Consider the following 19,668-nt stretch of genomic DNA (forward strand, 5'->3'; position numbering starts at 1 on the left):
CTGAGACAAATTGATATGTGGCATGTGTAGTTAAGCCTGCTATAAACAATAAAAGAAGCAACGTAAGGTAGAACATTTTCCCCTCCAAGGAGAAAAAATAATGTCCGTTAAGTATATTTTGATTCATTTTTCATTGTAATTTTTGTTATCCCTGGAAATAGAACAAAAACATGTCAACTGACTACCATTGAACCTGTACACACCCTATTTTAGCTTTTATCCAATGAGAAATAAAATTAAGTCATATAGGTTGTTAGAGTCTCTCTCTCTCTCTCTCTCCTTTTTAACTGAATCTGGCTGCAATAATAATGCTGACCTTGACTGTGCCCTCTCTGTGTGATAGTTCTATTGCTCTGCCATACAGTCGAATGGTATCTCTACAGGCCTTTCAGAATTCTTGGGTAAAAAATGTAGCAGATGTTGGCAGGGGTTAGGAAAGAGAGGCTATTTATTCTTTCCCTGTAGTTTTGGATGAAAATAAATACTTTTTAGGTGATCTGTTTCTAAGAAGTGCAGTTTTCTGGAAACCACACACCATATTCTCAAAACTATTTTCCTGTTTCTTCCTTAGCATTTAGTCTAATCATCTCAAAGTAAAGGATTATTCTTAATAAAAGAAAATATGGCTGCTTACATTAAATTTGCTTCAAGTCCAGGAGAAAACCCGCTTCAAATTTTTTAAAGACATTTTTGCTTCCATTGTATATGGATTATTAGCCCAATTTATAAGAGTAAGCCCCAGAATACAGTCTTTGGTGGTATTTTAGGGTGATACTCTCCTGCAATGGGATTGATTTTAGAATTTGCAGGGTATATACTAGTTGAGGATGTAATGGGAATTTGTGCCTGTAAACTTATAAGCTCCAATCCTAAAAGACACATGTTTACTCATTCAAAAATATATATCTAGCATTGGTGTTGTCAGATACTTTGCTGGGCATAAAAACTCAGATAAATCAGACACAGTAGAGAATGTCTGCAATCTATAGGAAATTATATTCTGAACAGGGATGGACTCAAAAGCGTATTTGTGAATATATGTGCTCTTTTAAATCCAAGAAAAATATTTTCCACATCACCAATTGTGCCACTGAAAAATAAATTGTTATTGGTATATAGTGGCATTTGAAGATATTAGAAAACTCAAATCAGAAAGGGAACATTGCTCTGCCATGAATAAATGATGTTTATACTTCTCTTTGCAAACTGCTGTGTCACCTCCAGGGTAACTTGTCAAGTGCATTTTCATATTATGTTTCAAATAACACTACCCAATAAGTGGAACTTAGAAAAATGTATCAATGTGCATATTCTTATGTTCTGAATAATAAGAAATATGAAATGTCAAGTGATGAACTAATAGCAAACAAATAATTCAAACCTCTCTAGGTTAGCTTGCAACACAGAGTCAGAAAGTACATCAAGAAAATGTAACAGTGTGCAGAATGAATTTGCAAACCGATTTATTGAAGCATTCAAATGATACAGTGCTATTTATAGAACACTCTGCTGTAGATGTTCCTGCAGTTACTGGAGAAGAAACTCTTGTCCTGTGGGGTCTACAGTGACTGCCTTGCTTCAATAACGTATGTTTACTTGCCATATCATTGTCCATTTTTTAAAATAGAATATACTTAGTGAGGATTTTAAATAAGATGAATATGAATAGAAAGTGGACAACTGACTGAAAGAATTTTCTAGGCTTCCTTAGTTGACATGCACTCTTTTTGAGTTAAATAATATGATATTCTAGAATCTAAATTGATTTTCTATGAAAATAGAAACAAAAATAGGAAAAAATAATATTTTGATCTACTCTGTTGGTTTACATGAATACCTGCAAAAAATAAGTAATTTTGACTACCTACAATTTTTTTTTTGCACATACCTTATAGTGTCTCATGTTTTAACTAAGATGAATTTATTATAAAAACATGAAAAAAAATCAAGTGTTAACTCTAATTTTATTTATTAAGCTATGTTAGTAAAAGCAACTAATACTGGCCTATGACTTTCCAATTTAAAAAGAATTTTATATCACTTCACCGAACTCTCCATTAGCATAGTGGTATGCTTGATAACATTATCTTCTGGGCAAAATTAGTTGTACTACTGTAAGTGCCCATATCACTTTCTTGTGGCATTGGCATCTCTAGTATAGCACTTGATAGTATATGGTAGGTATCTTTTCATATCTTTGGCTAGACTCTCAAGTCTCATTAAGCAAAAGATGTTTATTATCTACACCATTCACACACTTCCCAAATTCAATATATAAACACGGGCTTCCTATTGATAGTAAGACTTTATTAACTTTGATTGAGTTATTATTTCACCAAATCGAAAACCAAGGTTCCAAGATGTTAATAAATGTACCCAGGAATGCATATGAATGAGAAGTAGACCAAAATGCAAATGTAGGTCCCCTAATTCTAAATATCGGTTCTTTCTAAAATTTTGATCTTCCATCCTTTTCTGTTCTTAGCACATTTGAAATTATAGGTCTACACAGTATAAGAAACATTATTAAAATGAATACAGAAATATTTTTAAGTAGTACTAAACATTTGTGTTATAACATGTATATATGTAATTTTTCGGAACTGCTTCCTAAATACAGGTCACAGGGCACTGTCCTGTGGTTCTTTCTAAGTCACCCCACAGTTCAACAACTCGGAATTGTAAAATGTGATCAAATAAAGTAATCATGATGCCAAATTCCCTTAAGGATGCATCATTTTTAAAAGTTTCTTAATATGAACATTTTGAGTCAGTGATTAAATAGCTTTGAATAGCAATTTTTCATGAAAAAGAACAAATGTGAAGACATAAGCAGACAATGATCCACTTGTGTTATGAAGATAGCAGTAAATGGGTGACAATTTCTTGAAATCTGGATATGTTCAAATGAGCAGAGTTGGCAGCGTGTCCTAGGCTTTATTGACAAAGGAATGCAGTGTCATTATCTATTACTTTGATGATTTATCTACATCACAGTAACTGCTTGAAACCTAGAAAAAGGTAAAGGAGCAAAAAGAATTATTTTTCATTGTTCTGCTGTGAATCCATATCAGCATTTAGGGGTCTGTTTTATAATGTTCCTCAAATAAGTTTAATTTCTTTACATAAGCAAGTGATAAGTAAGTAAGCACTTTTTTGATAGTAAGGAATAAGCTCACTTTTTAAATTCTGTTCTCTCACAAACATTTCATGCCAATATAGAATCCAGAAATGTCGGCTATAAAAGATATACAAGGATGATGTTCATTTCTCCCGCTTTATAAATGGAGAAACTGAGATTCCACAAGAGTATGTCACTTGATCAAGAGAGTTGACAACTGAATGGAAATTAGACTTAAGTTTTCTAAATTCAGGTTCAGAGGCCGGCTTCAGTAAAAGTGTAGGTGTTGGGAAAATAATAGAGTGGTTTCTATGAGATTGCAGCCATCTCTTCATCATTATGGTCATGAATATACATATCTCATCTATTTTTCACTGCTATGGCCCTATTTCTTATTTCAAAATGTAAAACCAGCAACTTTTCTCATCTCTTGGTAGCTGTATGAACTTTAGCAATACAGAATTCAGTGGATTAGGCCGTCTCCATTTCCTATTTATTTCTGATTACATTGTTTTCTCCTGATGCATTTTGTTTTCCCATCTGGAATTCATTCTCTGGGAATCTCCTCTCTGAGAAAGCTAAAAAACCAAACAGTGTTTATTTTTTTTAATGACATTGCTTGCACTTTCATTCTGTAATATCTCCATTCAGAAATCTTTAATTGTTCCCAATTCCTTTCTAGATGAGATCGCAAATTCTCTGCTTAGCTTTCAAGGATCAGCACACTTTCAATCACTTGTTCTTAACACTTCCCAAAACCCACCTGGCATATTAATCAAACTGACTTTTTATAGTCTCTGATTAGTTTCATTTCTGTACCTTTGCTTGCTTCTGTTTTCCTTTTCTCCTGTGCACTAAAGATGTAAGCTTTCCCTTAAACCGTGAAAATCTCTAGATTGTAGTGCTTCTCTTCTTGTGCACTCCTGGCTGTGTGAACATAAAACATGGAAGAGGTTATTCCAGGTGTGGTGCTCAACTGTCTTGGTGAGGCTTTGATCTCCTGAGTTCTGGTCTCTGTTTGCCGTTTGCCGCTGTATTGGTCATTTTCATGCTGCTGAGAAAGACATACCAGAGACTGGGCGATTTACAAAAGTAAGAACTTTAATGGACTCACAGTTCCACGTGGCTGGGGAGGCTTTGCAATCATGGCAGAAGGTGAAAGTCACATCTCACATGGTGGCAGGCAAGAGAAGAGAGCTTGTGCAGGGAAACTCTCCCTTATAAAACCATCAGATCTTGTGATAGTTATTCATGATCAAAAGAATGACACGGGAAAGACCCACCCCATGATTCAACTACTTTCCACAAGGTCCCTCCCACAGCAAGTGGAAATTGTGAGAGTTAAAATTCAAAATGAGATTTGGGTGGAGACACAGCCAAATCATATCACTGCCTACACCTGACTTCCTTTCTGATTCTTCTTTCCTGATTAGAACTTTCGGAACTTGAATCTCTCCTTTCCTTGCCTGTTTAAGACCAGAGTTAAGCTTCAACTTGCTTATTTCAAAAACCTCCTCCTGACAAGCACTATCAATTTGCTACTCATCACTGGAGATGATGGCAAAAATGATCCAATCAATTTTCTGCCTTCAGTTCCATCTAAAATGAGTGCACACCCACATATATGTGTTGAAATCACTTATTTTGTTTTTGTTTTCTTTTGGATTGGTATAGTTTTTTATTTTTCATAAAATCCTTCGGAAACAATTTTATTTAGAAATTAAACATTATTAATACTATATGTCAAGGCAAGCAACTTTCTTTGGAATATAATACATCCTAGAAATCAATGCAACATACTTTTATGTTTAGATTACCCCTAGATGCCCAGAGCATGTCTTTACTGGTGAAATACAGAACTCTTGGACTTGACACTGAGACGAAGGGTCAGCAGTGACCTAAAAAGTATTTCTTCTTAAAATAAGGGAAATGTGTGTGCTTAAAGACAGAGACATTAGAAAGGGGAGGATGAACAGGTTATATTTTTTAAAAAATGGTGAGGCCGGGCACGGTGGCTCACGCCTGTAATCCCAACACTTTGGGAGGCTGAGATGGGCAGATCGCCAGGTCAGAGATCAAGACCATCCTGGCCAACATGGTGAAACCCCATCTCTACTAAAAATACAAAACAAAATTAGCTAGGTGTGGTGGTACATGCCTGTAATCTCAACTATTCAGGAGGCCGAGGCAGGAGAATAGCTTGAACCTGGGAGTCGGAGGTTGCAGTGAGCTGAGATCACACCACAGCACTCCATCCTGGCAACACAGTGAGACTCTGTCAAAAAAAAAGGGGAGAGGGTAGGGTGTGAGAGCAAGATCCCTCAGAAGTTATAAATGGATGGGCATTAGTGCATAGCTATCTTTCTTTTCCAGGTTACCCCTTATGGAAAAAGGTTTGCAGTTACCATAACACCAGTTAATAAAGCCATATTTGCTGGAAAAATCTTATTCAACAGCAAAGTATCCCAGTAAGAGAAATGAAGCTTAGTAATTTAATGTATAAAAATAAACCTTCAGTAGTTTTGCCTCAAAGAAGGCCAGTGAGTATCTTAAACATCTCAGGGAGCTTTTACAAGTGCTGTAGCCCTTGCTTTCTGTTTTCTAGTTAAGCAAACTTTATTGCTTTAACCAATGAGTTACAGAATCTATGACTGGTAATTTTAGTCAAAAACATGAGTTCAATTAGATGTGAAGATACAATCTTGGCATATGTTCTTAAATGAGTCAAATCTCCTATTTTAACAAACAAGGTAAATGAGCCCAAGTCCATATTTTTTATGGCCATTGCTCAGTGAATGACTACACATACTGTTCAGTCACCTACATAATATATCAGTAATTTTTGTCATTTTTCCTATTACTTCTCACATCTGGTTGAAAAACAAATTCAGTCACCTTCCAAAATATCTTTCACCACTTTCTTCTCTTGTCATTCCACTGCCACTGCCTTCATTCACCTCTGTATCACTTCTAATTTACCTTTTTTTCTTTTTTTTTGAGACAGGGTCTGGCTCTGTTGCTGAAGCTGGAATGCTGTGGCATAATCTCGACTCATTACAACTTCTGCCTCCTGGGTTCAAGCCATCCTCCCACTTTAGCCTCCTAAGTAGCTGGCACTACAGGCACACACCATCACGCCTGGCTAATTTTTGTATTTTTTGTAGAAATGGGTTTTCACCATGTTGCCCAGGCTGGTCTCAGACTCCTGAGCTCAAGCTATCTGCCTGACTTGTCCTCCCAAAGTTCTGTGATTACAGGTGTGAGCCACTACACCTGGAGACTTCTAATTTACACTGGTGTATAATAGTGTCCAAGTTTCTAGAACATTCCTCCAATAATGGCTGTACCACCCAGATATCAATGTTTTGTTTCTTCTAAAATGTAGATATAACCATATCATATAACTACCCCCAATGAAGGAGACGTTTCAGTGGTTTCTCAAGGCCTACGGAATGTAATTCACATTTACTGTGAGACATTTACTAACCTGTGAAGTCTTGAATCAAAAATACCTAGATTCAAACATAATAGGTATCCAATGCAGATTTGTTGATAGAAAAATGAGAGTATGCCAAACAGGATCAAATGAATAAGATTATTCAGTTTGCCCTCAGCATTCCTTTTTGTTCATCTGTTCTGTAGATTCAATGATCGCCACCTTCCATACATCCACTGTGCATTCATTCTGGGCACCGGTCACTGTCCCATATGCCAAGAATACAGAAGCAAACACACAACCCTTAGGTCCACCCTAATAGGGTTAATAACGCATAGCAGAGTCAGATAGTAAACAAGTTAATACACAGATGAATGCAGAATTACTAATTGTCATAATTGCTGGCAGGCAGGCAGGCAGGCAGGCAGGAAGGAAGGAAGGGAGGGAGGAAAGTGTGTTCACTGAAAAGAGAGGGAAGCAGACTAAACTTAGTGTAAGTGATGGTGAACACATGGAAGCACTCACCCCCTGAGATTTGATGTAGGACGTGATCATTTATCCAAGAGAAAATTTAGGCAGCGAGAACAAGTGTGTTTGTTTTGTTGTTGTTGTTGTTTTTAAGTTTCTGTTTGTTTTTCTCTCATTCCTTCTTGAAAATGCTGTACATTCCCGTATTTACACTTTATTGTGATATTGACTCTGTTGCCTGGCGTGCTCTTCTCTGTCATTTTATACATAGTGAAATTGTTCTTCTCATATCATTCTTTTTTAAAATATTAAAACTGTCCTTACCCCCTCAGGTAGAACTTACCTTGCCTCCTCCCTTTATTCACTCCTTTCAATTGCGATTATTCCATTGCTTATAGCTAACTAGGTAATTTATTTTTCTCTAGAAGACAAGCCGCCTTCTAGAAGGGGATACAACTTCTTTATTCAATAGTAGGTCCTCCGTGTTATTGAAGACATGAGAAGAAATGAATTCAGATTACTGGGAGACAAAGGGGAATATTTTTCAAGTCGCCACTTCAAAGTATAGTATGTGACTCAAAATCTAAATATATTGAAGAAAGATATGATTAAATAAATTAATGCCAGATTAACAGAAATTAAAATAAATGAATATTATTTTAATATAGATCCTTACATTTTTTAAGATAAATTTATACCCAGGGGACTAAATATTCTCCAACTTATTTTCCTTGTTCATTAGAGACAAAAAGTTGATTTGGATTACTTAGAATTAAAACCTGTTCTGACAGCCCTTATATAGAAATTTTAATAGTATCATGTCTAGATAGAAAATAACACAGTTTACATTAAACTTCCACTTTCATTACAACAAACTTGGCAAAATATCACATTTTCTCTTGTTGTGGGCTTCCATTCTTTGAATGTTATTGAAGCCCAATTCCTAAGAATCCCTGGCCGAGCGTGGTGGCTCACACCTGTAATCCCAGCACTTTGGGAGCCTGAGGCAGGAGGATCACGAGGTCAAGAGTTTGAGACCAGCCTGGCCAACATGGTGAAACCCTGTCTCTACTAAGGATACAAAAATTAGCCTTACGTGGTGGCACATGACTGTAATCCCAGCTACTTGGGAGGCTGAGGCAGGAGAATTGCTTGAACCCAGGAAGCAGAGGTTGCAGTGAGCTGAGATCGTGCCACTGCACTCCAGCCTGAGTGACAGAACAAGACTCCATCTAGGGAAAACAAAAAACAAACAAAAAGAGAATCCCTGTAGTAATCTGTTCTCACACTGCTAATAGAGACATACCTGTGCCTGGGTAATTCATAAAGCAAAAAGGTTTAATGGACTCACAGTTCCACATGGCTGGGGAGGCCTCATAATCATGGTGGAAGGCAGAGGGGGAAGCAAAGTCATGTCTTACATGGTGGCAGGCAAGGTAGCGTGTACAGGGGAACTCCCGTTTATAAAACTTGCAGATTTCTTGAGACTTATTTACTATCATGAGAACAGCACAGGAAAGACCTGCCTGCATGATTCAGTTACCTCCAACTGGGTCCCTCCCACGACATGTAGAAATAATGGGAGCTACAATTCAGATGCGATTTGGGTGGGGACACATCTAAACCATATAAATCCCCTACAAAGCCCAGCAAAGTTGGCTTCCATCCTAGTCTTCTGCAGTCTCTCTGGCCACTTTCCTTCCTGTTTACCTCATGCTTCTGCTCCATCCTCACTGGCCTCCTAGGACCCTTGAACATACCCACCTTGTTTCTGCTCCTGAGCCTTTTGACTTGAATTTGTTGTGCTAGAATTACCACTCCACAGGTACCAGATAACCCCATGGCTTGTTCTCTCTTTTCCATTAAGTTCTGCTAAAAATGATACCTTATCAATAAGGCCTTCTAAAACCTCTAATTTCAAGGATATTTATCCATTCCCCCATATGCCTCATCTTCCTGTCATGCCCTATTTTCCCTATAATTAACACCATCTGAAATACTGTGCATTTTTTTATTATTTACTATAATATAAAACTCTAGGTTGTTCACTGTTGTCCCCCAACTGTAGGCACTCTATAAATCATCATTGATGTAAATGCATATTTGCATTCAGCATCACTGGGTAGTTAATACTATTTATTTTTCAAACGTTATAAAATCAATATATGTTAATTGAAGAACATTTCCAAGCTGTAGAAAATAGAAGAAAATGAAAGTCAACAATTACCTAGCAATCAATACAGTACCATGATTGACATTTTGGTTTATATATTCTTTCAGTCATTTCTTTACCTATAAATATCTATTTCATAAAATGAAGATCATATTATACATACTGTTTTATAGACTACTTTTTTAGCCTATCATGCCATAAACATTTGTCAATTGATGAAGGATTTTTCTACAGCTTCACCCTTACTGGCTCTATAGTGCTCCATTGTTCACTCTGTATCTCTTGAATGCATGGCCTAATCTGAAGTTACTTAAGCCAAGTACACTGGGAAGATGCTTACCTACAGCACTTAGTTATTTAAAGCTAATTGGGTTAAGTAGTCTAGGAAATAGACTTGGTTGTCAGTAAGTACATTGCTTATTGTTAAATACTAACTTTCAGTTAACCAGTTAATGAAACCAGAGAGTCAAAAATTGCAACATTTACCAGTGGACCAATAAATTGCAATTCAAATGAGCCCTGCTCTAAGGAAGATTGTCAATCAAAGCTTTAAGAGTACTCAAGTTCATTTAGTCATATTGCAATTGACCTCGACAGTCTTCAGATTATTGGTTTATTAAAAGTTCTAGGTAGCTCAACCTTCTTATGAGACTGTAGAATTTGAGTTAAAAAAAGTCTACTGTCACCACTGTGTTAGAGATTAAAACCTCTGCCTAGCTCCTGGGTGGTGATTAAATTATTGAATACTATTTCCTTTGTTGCATGAAGTTATGAAATTAAAACTTCAATTTGTTTTCCAGATTACAGCAAAGGTAAAAATTGTTTTTTATTATTTTGTGTTGTAGAGTTTTTTTTCTTTTAAATTAGAAGATCAACTTCGAGGAGACAAAAGCTTAATTTAAAAAAAAAAAAAGCCTCACAAATCTATTTCATTTCTAGTATATTACAGTTCAGTAGATAATTTGAAACTGATTCATCTGTTATGCCATCTGTCGGAAATATGCTGCAGCTGTTAAATGTCCAGCAAAATTTGAACTACGTCTCGAAGTAATTTGCCCTTGGTACATGCAGACCAGACAACTTTTTATGTAATTTACAACCAAGGTTCCTCCAAACACAAATGATTTTCTAGCTATACTACTTTCATTTCATTATTATTTTTAAACATACCTATTAGACAAACCAAAAAAGAAAATGAAAGAAATCTGAACTAATTTTTTTTTTTTTTTTTTTTGAGACAGAGTCTCGCTCTGTCACCCAGGCTGGAGTGCAGTGGCGCAATCTCTGCTCACTGCAAGCTCCGCCTCCCGGGTTTACGCCATCCTCCTGCCTCAGCCGCCCGAGTAGCTGGGACTACAGGTGCCCGCCACCACGCCCGGCTAATTTTTTGTATTTTTAGTAGAGACAGGGTTTCACCGTGGTCTCGATCTCCTGACCTCGTGATCCGCCTGCCTCGGCCTCTCAAAGTGCTGGGATTACAAGCGTGAGCCACCGCGCCCGGCCTGAACTAATTTTTAAGATTAAAAATATTGAATTTATTCATTGCCATAAGCTATTAAAATTGCATTGATTGTGTTCAATATTTTTCAAAATATGTGAAGAGTTCCTATGGTGTGCTCTACATTCTGCATATTGGGAAAGAAGTTCCCTTCCTCGAGAGAGGACCATCGGCAAATAAATCAGCATATAAACCAATATTGATCACAATAGATTTTCAGTGATACAGAATGAAAATATTATATTAGGAACACCAAAGTCTTATGTTCTTTTTAAGACTAAAAGTAGATGTAAAAGAGCTAATTGACAATAGTCAATAGTTTCAAGTCTTAAAAAACTCATTTGCTGGAGCCAAGATATTTAAAAAGTTCTGGACTCATGTACTGTACTGATAAGTTAGACAAACTCTCTATAGAATTCAGGGGTTCCAAATTACAAGTCATTTTAAGTTGTTGAAGATCAGAGACGATATTTCTTATGTGGGATACAGTGAAGTAGCTCTATGTGTAAGATCGTGGGATGAAGCCATTTCTCTTTTGCAATGCAGATTTTAAAATGGAAAATAAAAAATACATCTCAATAGTCAAAACTAGGAACCACTTTGCCTTGCTTGTTTTTAGATGGATTTATTTCTTATCATTGTCAGTAATTCACTGAATCAACAGCTCTCTGCAAGGTTGTGCTGTGCAGCATGACAGATTTTGAGGCTCTGGGAATACACAGTGGACAAGTCAGGCACCTGCCTTCCTCTTATGGTATTTACAGTCCATTCAACAAGAAAAGTAATAAACAAATTAAAAACAAACCAGATAATTTCAGATTGTGGTGGGTGCTGTGAAACAAAACAAGACAGTGTGATAGAATAGCAAGCAATGTCTCAATGAAGACAGAAATTGAGCTGGTTAATTTAGATGAACTGGTCAGAAAAAGTGAAGGTGGTATTTGCGTCAGAATCAGAGTGGAAAGGAACCAGCTCTTTTAGACCTGGTAGAGAGAATTTTAGCTGGAAAGCAGAGAGGATGGAAAGGCCTTTGAGCAAGGGTGTGCTTGGTGTGTCTGAAAGAGAGAAGAGAGTGAATTTAGAGCTTAGTGACCCAGAGAAGGAGTGAAATAAAATAGCACCAGAGATATCTTCAGGGCCAGACCATCTCAGGCCCAGTGGAGCTTGGATTTTATACTAAATAAGAGGGGAAGCCATCAGGAAGTCTCCGGGGCATGGCAAAATCTGATGCCCAGTTTTAAAAATTCCATCTGGCAACTGTGAAGAAAATGGATTGTAAGGAGATAAAGATTGAAGCAGGAAATAAGTGCCCAATAAATATTTATTGAATGAATACGTGAAATAAAGTTGATGTATTTTGCTGAGGCTATTCAATGTAGGCATATCCATTAAATGGCTGATTATATATGGGTTTCTCTGAGAACATCTATTTAAAACTGTAGAAACCTCTTTCAGTTAAAAGATGTGGGTCTGATTTGGCACACAAAATATTGAAATTGCTGCAATATTATTATATAGGGTAACATTTCATGTAAATTCTTAGAATCAAAATGAGAGGTGGTGAGAACAATTTGACAATTTCAATATTATTAGGTCTGTGTAGCCCAGTGCAACATATATGATTTTACCTGAAGTCACTATAGAAACCATTTGTCCCAGAAAACTAGACTTCAAAAGCACAGGCCTTAGAATCAGGTAGAGTTTGGCCCTTGTCCTGACTTTAATATCCTTTAGCTGTGAGATCTGAATGCTCCTCATCTATAAAATGGTAATACTACACATCTCAGTGGGTTACTGTGATAACTCAATGAGATGACCCACTCAAAATACTTACTTGCCTATCACATAAGTGTTCAATAAATAATTGCTATTACTATCAATTGATTTGTTGATTGTGGTTTAATGATCTCTGCCATCTGTATATTCATCATGGTCCAGATTGGAAGGAGATGGGAGGTGGGAAGGCTGCCTCATTCATGCTCACCACTATAATGCCTATGGTAGCACACTGGGCTTTGTCTCATTAAATGGAAAATGAAATAAAAGATTAAATGGGGTCACTTCCATCTAGTAGGAAACAAGAGGGATATAGTAAAAAGAAAAAAGGAAGGCAGATGAATTTATTTTATTCACTTAGGAATTTTCGCTGTGTGTCAGTTGATTTCATTTCAATTCTGTTATCTTTAGCTTTTTCCTAAATTAGCATTTGATGACAAACTAATTGTACTTCTCTTCATGGTCCTTCTCTTTGATAAGTTCTTTTGTGAACTTATTTATAGACTCTATGAGAAAATAATTAATTCTCAATGCAATTATATGACCTGTTTTAGCGATGACCTAGCCCTTCAGTATTTTCTGTGCAAAGTTAGTTACCTCTACCTAATATAAATAATAAAAGATCTCTAATATAAAATGAAATACATAAAATGTGGCTATATTTGCATGGGAATTTCTATGATAGATCAGTAAGCGAAAAAGTATGTTAAAGACCAGATTGTAAATGTTTTTTGTTTGTTTATTTGCGTGCATATCAAAATACCTGTTATGTTAAATGTTGCATCTGTGTATATGTACTATGAAGACTAGTAATAGCGATGACTTCTATGGATTATTAGGGTTCTTTCTTTAACTGTATCATATGAAATTCTACAGGAGCAAGAGAAAGATGTATCTGATTTTCAATAGCAAAGAGTAGTCCAGGGAAGCTGGAGAAAGAGATATACAAAAGCAATGTATGAACCATAAAAATGGGAGGAAAATACAGTATAAGTGAAGATATATAAGAGAGATTGAGTAGCAGTCAATGGGTTCTTTGCCCTAAGAAGGAGCATACATTTTTATAGTGTACTCTATAACTCTGAATGTTTAACCATTTATTTTATATTGTTATGATTTAAAAATCTAGAACAATTGGGTCAAAACAGGAAAAAGACTTTGAAATAATGGAAAAACTAAGGAAACTGTGGGTTAAACTGATAGGATTAAAAAAGTTGCCCGAATTTATGTTGCTAGGAATAAAATCTAAATATTTTGACTCTAAGGAGCGTGCTGCTACCTGTGAAAGTCACGCCTTTCACCAAAAAATATTAATTATACAAAATTAATTTTAAAAAACTTGACCCTCAACTAAGTCTAAAAATTATTATAAAAATCGGAAGAGAATATCATGTTCTGTTTCCTGTACTTTCCATGTTATTAAAGAAAAATGTGATATGTGAAAGTTAGAAAATGTAAAATATAAATTAAATTTAGACAAAATTTGGCTTGCAGACAGCAGGAGTAATTTAAGAAGCTCTGGCCAAACCTCCAAACAAACTTGCCTTCTGCTTCCCATCCTGCCTTGTTCCTTATGACTAAAACGATCTTGCATTACAAGCTGAATGACAAGCTCTTCTATGGCTTCCCAAGTAGCACAGCAGTTCCTCAAGAGGTCTTTTGTCTTCTCCCTGATGTCCATTTCAGGGTCTGGTGTCCCATCTCAGTGCTCCAGTACTGCACCTTGCCTTCTGCTCCTGAGTGTCCCAATGTTGTGTGCCCTCCCACATTGCTGACAGTCACTAGTTATTGCATTAACTAGTGACCCTGAAATGGACATCAGGGGGTAGATAAAAGACCTCTTGGAGGAACTGCTGTGCTACTGATGATGGAAAGGAATAGTCATAACACATGATGCAGGGCAAATGTGCAGGTAGAGGTAGACTAGCTCCAACTTCAAAAGGTAGAAGTTGAATGTATACACAAGACCACAGAGCGATGTGTTCAACTCAGAATGTGCCTTTTGCCATGGAATTTTTCCTAATATAAAAATGAGGATGTTATTGCTAGAATTTCTGTTCAGCTAGCACTGTCTCGTTCTTGAGTCATTTGTTGTTTTTAGTTGTTTTCCTCCATTAGGCTTATGTTACCAAATGGGTCATATAAAACATCTATTTGAAGTGTTATGGCTTAAACATATATTGTTATGTGAAAATTTTTCAGACATTATATTTCAGCAGAGATGCATTTGAAAACCATACTCTTGTGTCAATTACATATATTCTGAAGTCCTTTAATCTTGTAAACTCCTGCCAGTATCCCTTGCCAATAGCCAAACCTCTCAACCGTATCTTTTAGGTAAAGGGCAACAGCTATGTCATGTCTATTTGCCAATAATTTCCTCTGCTCCAGCTTGAGTTAGTACAGAATTCTTATAGCTAGTCTGCCTTCATGATTGACTGAAATTGTGTGAAAATAAAACTCAAGGCCCATCTGCTCTTCTAGTTTTCATCCAAGATTCCCTGGAAGGGAAGTACACTGGAGACCAAATATTTGCCATCGCTGTGTATGGCTGTAGTTTTGGAAGACATCCCAGTATGGGAAAACACAATACTGGATTATTTCAAATGTTAGTTCTCTTTTTCTCTCTCTCCTTCCCTCCTTTACTATTCTATAAAAATTCTAACTTTCTCCAGAGATTTGCCTGATTTCCTAGTATTTAATGTCTGCAGGAGATTGAGATACATGTTTTAGCACAACAATAAAGCAGACTTTTTAGAATGCATAATGAGTAATAACCATTATTACAGTTGGAAATAAAAATGGATAGTGTATTGTAATAGTCAGTTTGGCAATATGTGCCTGCATGGAGTGCTGCTACAACCATCACCAGGAAATTTCAAATTCATTGTGGGCTCTTTCATGTTGCTTGAGGTGTTCCCTCTTTCTAAAATTTCATTAACCCTCTTTCTACCTATCTGTAGCCTCTAATTTCTTCAGATTCTATTCATTATTTATATGGCATCTGACACTCTGATTAATCATTAATCATTCTGATTCCTAAGTTCCTTCATATTTGTTATACTGGATAAGAGGTTCAGAAACTTACTCTGTAAAAGCTCAGATAGGAAATAGTTTAGTTTTGTGGGCCATATGATATCCATTGCAATATTCTACTGCTGTGTGAAAGCCATCAGAGACAATACATAAATGCATGATGTGTAACTGTGCTCCAATAAAACATTACTTAGAAAAGCAATCTGTGGGCTGCGTTGGGCCTGCAGGCCATAGTTTGCTAACTCTTGGTGGTTAACACTATTTTGGGGTTTTCAGAGTTTGAGAGAAACTTAGTTAAATTTCCTCATATTACTTGTGTGTCACCTGTGGGAAAGGGGTTCATTGACATATTCAAGGCCACATGTTTGTGATGGAACCAGGTATAATGAGTGACTCAACTGACAACAACCCTACATTTCTAATTTACATGTGACTTTTAGTATTTGATTTTATTCTATTTAACATTGAATTTTAAACCATTTTGCATTACTCTTTTGTTGCTTCATGTTTAATTACTTTTTGTGGATTCATTTATTACTGACACTTATGGAGGAATACACCATATATTTGTATATATGTGTGTGCATATATACAAATGGAATGTAGCAAAGTGGAATTTTATGTATACACACACACACACACACACACATAATCTGCCTGAAGTAGTGAAAACAGCAAAATGCAGTGTAAGATCTCAATAAATATTAGTGATTAATGTCCTCCAGGAAAAAATATAGTAATTGTTGTATTTTTTAGCTTATAATATGATTATAGATCATGTTTTAATTTGGAAGAATGTGAGATTGCTGGTGCTTTACATTCTGATAATCATTTTGCAGTCACCTTAAAAAAAATTGCTTATTTGCCCTGATCTTTACTAATCTCAATTTAATTCTAATTATTGTTATTCTGAATAATTACATAATTTTTTCAAATTATTACTTTAATTTTTAAATTTTTAAAAATTGATTTTTATTTGATTTTTTAAATTAGTAAAAAATGTAAAATTTGGTACTCAGATGATCAATTAGTTACAGAAGCCAATTTGTTTAATAACTCTAAACTATATTATGGTTTTATAAATGCTACATATAAATTCTAAATTTAAATTAGCTATTGGATCATTTAATCAGTTATCAACTTAGTTTAATTACATTCAGCACAACCATATCTATGCATTGGATATTCACTCTTAGAAAATGTGTCATGCATTATTATCAAGTATGAGCTAGCCTGATTGAGCAGGTATGGACTAGAAAAAGTTTCTCCTAGCATGATCCTGCAGATTTCTAACGTGGCTTTCTTCCTCATTTTCTTCATATTTCTGCTCAAATGCTACCTGATCATTTTGTCAAGGCTTTCCTTGAGGAGGCAGCATAAAATAGCAATTCTCTTCCTCTCCACCTCACCCCCGAACTCCCTGCCCACTGTTTTATATTTAATGTTCCTTCTTAGTATTAATTACCAGAGCGTACTATAAATTTACATTTTCTCCTTGGCATGTTTCTTCCTACAAAAACAGAAGCTCTACAAGGGCAGGGCATTGTTAATTTCACCTTCAGCTGCACTTCAGTGCTTGCTTGGCAGTTGATGCATATTTACATGAATGAAATGAACATGAGTGAATGTTAGCACATTTCTAATACAACGGGAACATTAGAAGGAATGTTTACTCCAATTAAAGGCAACACTTACCTCAAAAATTATAAAAAGTTATAATCAAATGTATCAGAAAGTAGGAAAATCAAGGATGTAGGTCTGTGCTCACTTATAGCTAAACAGAAGTAGATGTTTTCCATTAATATGAAACCTGTTACTTCAGATGATAGCTTTGTGAATTGATACTTTTAAAACAAATTTTATGTTCTTTTCATTCTTTTACATTTAACTTTCTGAGGAACTTATTTATACACATATGCCATATTTCCCAGAGGCGCTTGCAGTATAACTAAGAAAAATAAGCAATTTTACAAATATTATATGAAGATGGATTTGTTCATTTTAATTTCCAATTTGTATACAATTGAGTGGTGAGATAATAAATAATAATTCATTTCTCCAGTATCATTGGGGACTTCACTTAAGTGAATTTACAAGAAAATTAGTTTATTCTGTTGCTAAATTTTTTTTTGCTTATACATTTGAGAGAGAAACCATTTTTGAATATATAGAGAAACATTTTGTGTTTTATTAAACAGAGTTCTGAGCATAAAAGTTTGTGGGGAATTTAAGACCACCACTCTGAAAATTAAGTGTTGTGGCATGTTATAATATGAGATCATGCTTCCAGACTCTTTGAGGCGCATTGGGTTTAGTACATTCATTCATTTATCCTACAAATGTTTTTAGAGTATGTGCCAACTACCATCGTTCAGATCACTGCAGAGTAAGCATTAGGCCAACTAAAACTTCATTTCAGATGGAGCTTTCTGTCTAGAGGGAGAGAAAGGCAACAAAACAATTAAATGAGTAACAACGTAACATATCAGGTGCTGCTATGTGTTATAACATTAAATCAAGCAGGGTGTGGATACGGAGACTGATGGCAACAAAATGCTGGGTGAACTAGCAAAGCCTGTCTGCAGGGGCAAAGGTGACATTGAGCAGAGACCTGTGACAAGAGACGATACTTGGAGTAGTAATTGCAAAGGCAGGGGTAGGATTGTTTTTAAAGGAAGAGGAGGGGCCAGGCGCGGTGGCTCACACCTTTAATCTCAACACTTTGGGAGGCCGAGGCGGGCAGATCATGAGGTCAGGAGACCTAGGCCATCTTGGCTAACATGGTGAAACCCCGTCTCTACTGAAAATACAAAACAAAAATAGCTGTACGTGGTGGCACGCGCCTGTAATCAATCCCAGCTACTCAGGAGGCTGAGGCAGGTGAATCGCTTGACCCCGGGAGGCAGAGGTTGCAGTGAGCCGAGCTGGCACCACTGCACTCCAGCCTGGGCAACAGAGTGACACTCGGTCTCAAATAAAAATAAAAAATAAAGAAGAGGAAAGGGGGGCCATGGTGGCTAGACAGGAATAGACAAGGACATGGGGAAAGAGATAAGACTAGTGTTGTGGCCATCACAGGCCACCGGGTGGCAGGGTAGCAGGGGTTGGGCGGGGGGCTTCGAACAGTATGCCAAGTTGAGAGCAGAAGCCAGAGAACATTTTGAGTACAGCAGCCACACATTCACTTACAGTTTAAAAAGTGTTTCCTCAGCTGCTCCCGGCAGAACTACAGCAGAGTGAGAGGGGAAGCAGGAAGACCACGTAGTCTTTTGTAACAGTGATCTCTGGAAGCTGTATGTATGTGCCCGATCTGTAGCTATGGAGTTGAAGCGAGGCAGTAGGATTTGGAACATCCCGGTATCAGAAGACATAGCCCTCCATGCCATAGCCCAGAGAGGGAGGGTAGACTCAGAACAGTCCTGGCCACGTTAACATTAGAAGCACTTAGGCATTGGCAAAATGAGAAAGATCCATCAAAGGAATCAGAGGGCAAGCAGCTAATGAGAAAAAAGAGAAAAAAAAATGTTAATGACATTATAAAAGCCAAGTGCAGAAAGTGTTACAAATAGAATTGAGGTATCGCCTGGTTCCAGTGTAGTTAATTGGTTGAGTATGATGGGAACTGATTAATTTTTCTGTCAGTGATAATTTTCAAGTTGATGATTATTCTGTCTTTACTTGCTGATGTCTAGTTCTTTCTTTTTTTCTTTCTTTCTTTCTTTCTTTCTTTCTTTCTTTCTTTCTTTCTTTTTCTTTCTTTCTTTCTTCTTTCTTTCTTTCTTTGATTTTTGAGACAGAGTTTCACTGTTGTTGCCCAGGCTGGAGTGCAGTGGCGCGATCTTGGCTCACCGCAACCTCCGCCTCCCAGGTTCAAGCAATTCTCCTGCATCAGCCTCCCGAGTAGCTGACATTACAGGCGTGCACCACCATGCCCGTTAATTTAGCATTTTTATTAGAGACGGGGTTTCTCCACGTTGGTCAAGCTGGTCAGGCTGGTCTTGAACTCCCAACCTCAGGTGATCCACCCGCCTCAGCCACCCAAAGTGCTGGAATTACAGGCATGAGTCACCACTCCCGGCCTCTTTTTTCTATTCTAGTAAGAACATGTAACATGAGATCTGCCTTGATAAGTGTGCAATATTATCTAGAGGTATAATATT

General features: G+C 36.7%; 1 protein-coding gene across 2 annotated transcripts in view; it reads left to right on the plus strand.

Annotated features, from left to right (window-relative positions):
* CNTNAP2 (contactin associated protein 2) overlaps positions 1-19,668 on the plus strand; it is a 2,323,962-nt gene that overhangs the window by 661,937 nt on the left and 1,642,357 nt on the right. The gene's annotated exons all lie outside the window — the stretch shown is intronic.

This window comes from Symphalangus syndactylus, chromosome 6, assembly GCF_028878055.3.
Source record: "Symphalangus syndactylus isolate Jambi chromosome 6, NHGRI_mSymSyn1-v2.1_pri, whole genome shotgun sequence".
NCBI classification, from domain to species: Eukaryota; Metazoa; Chordata; class Mammalia; order Primates; family Hylobatidae; genus Symphalangus; species Symphalangus syndactylus.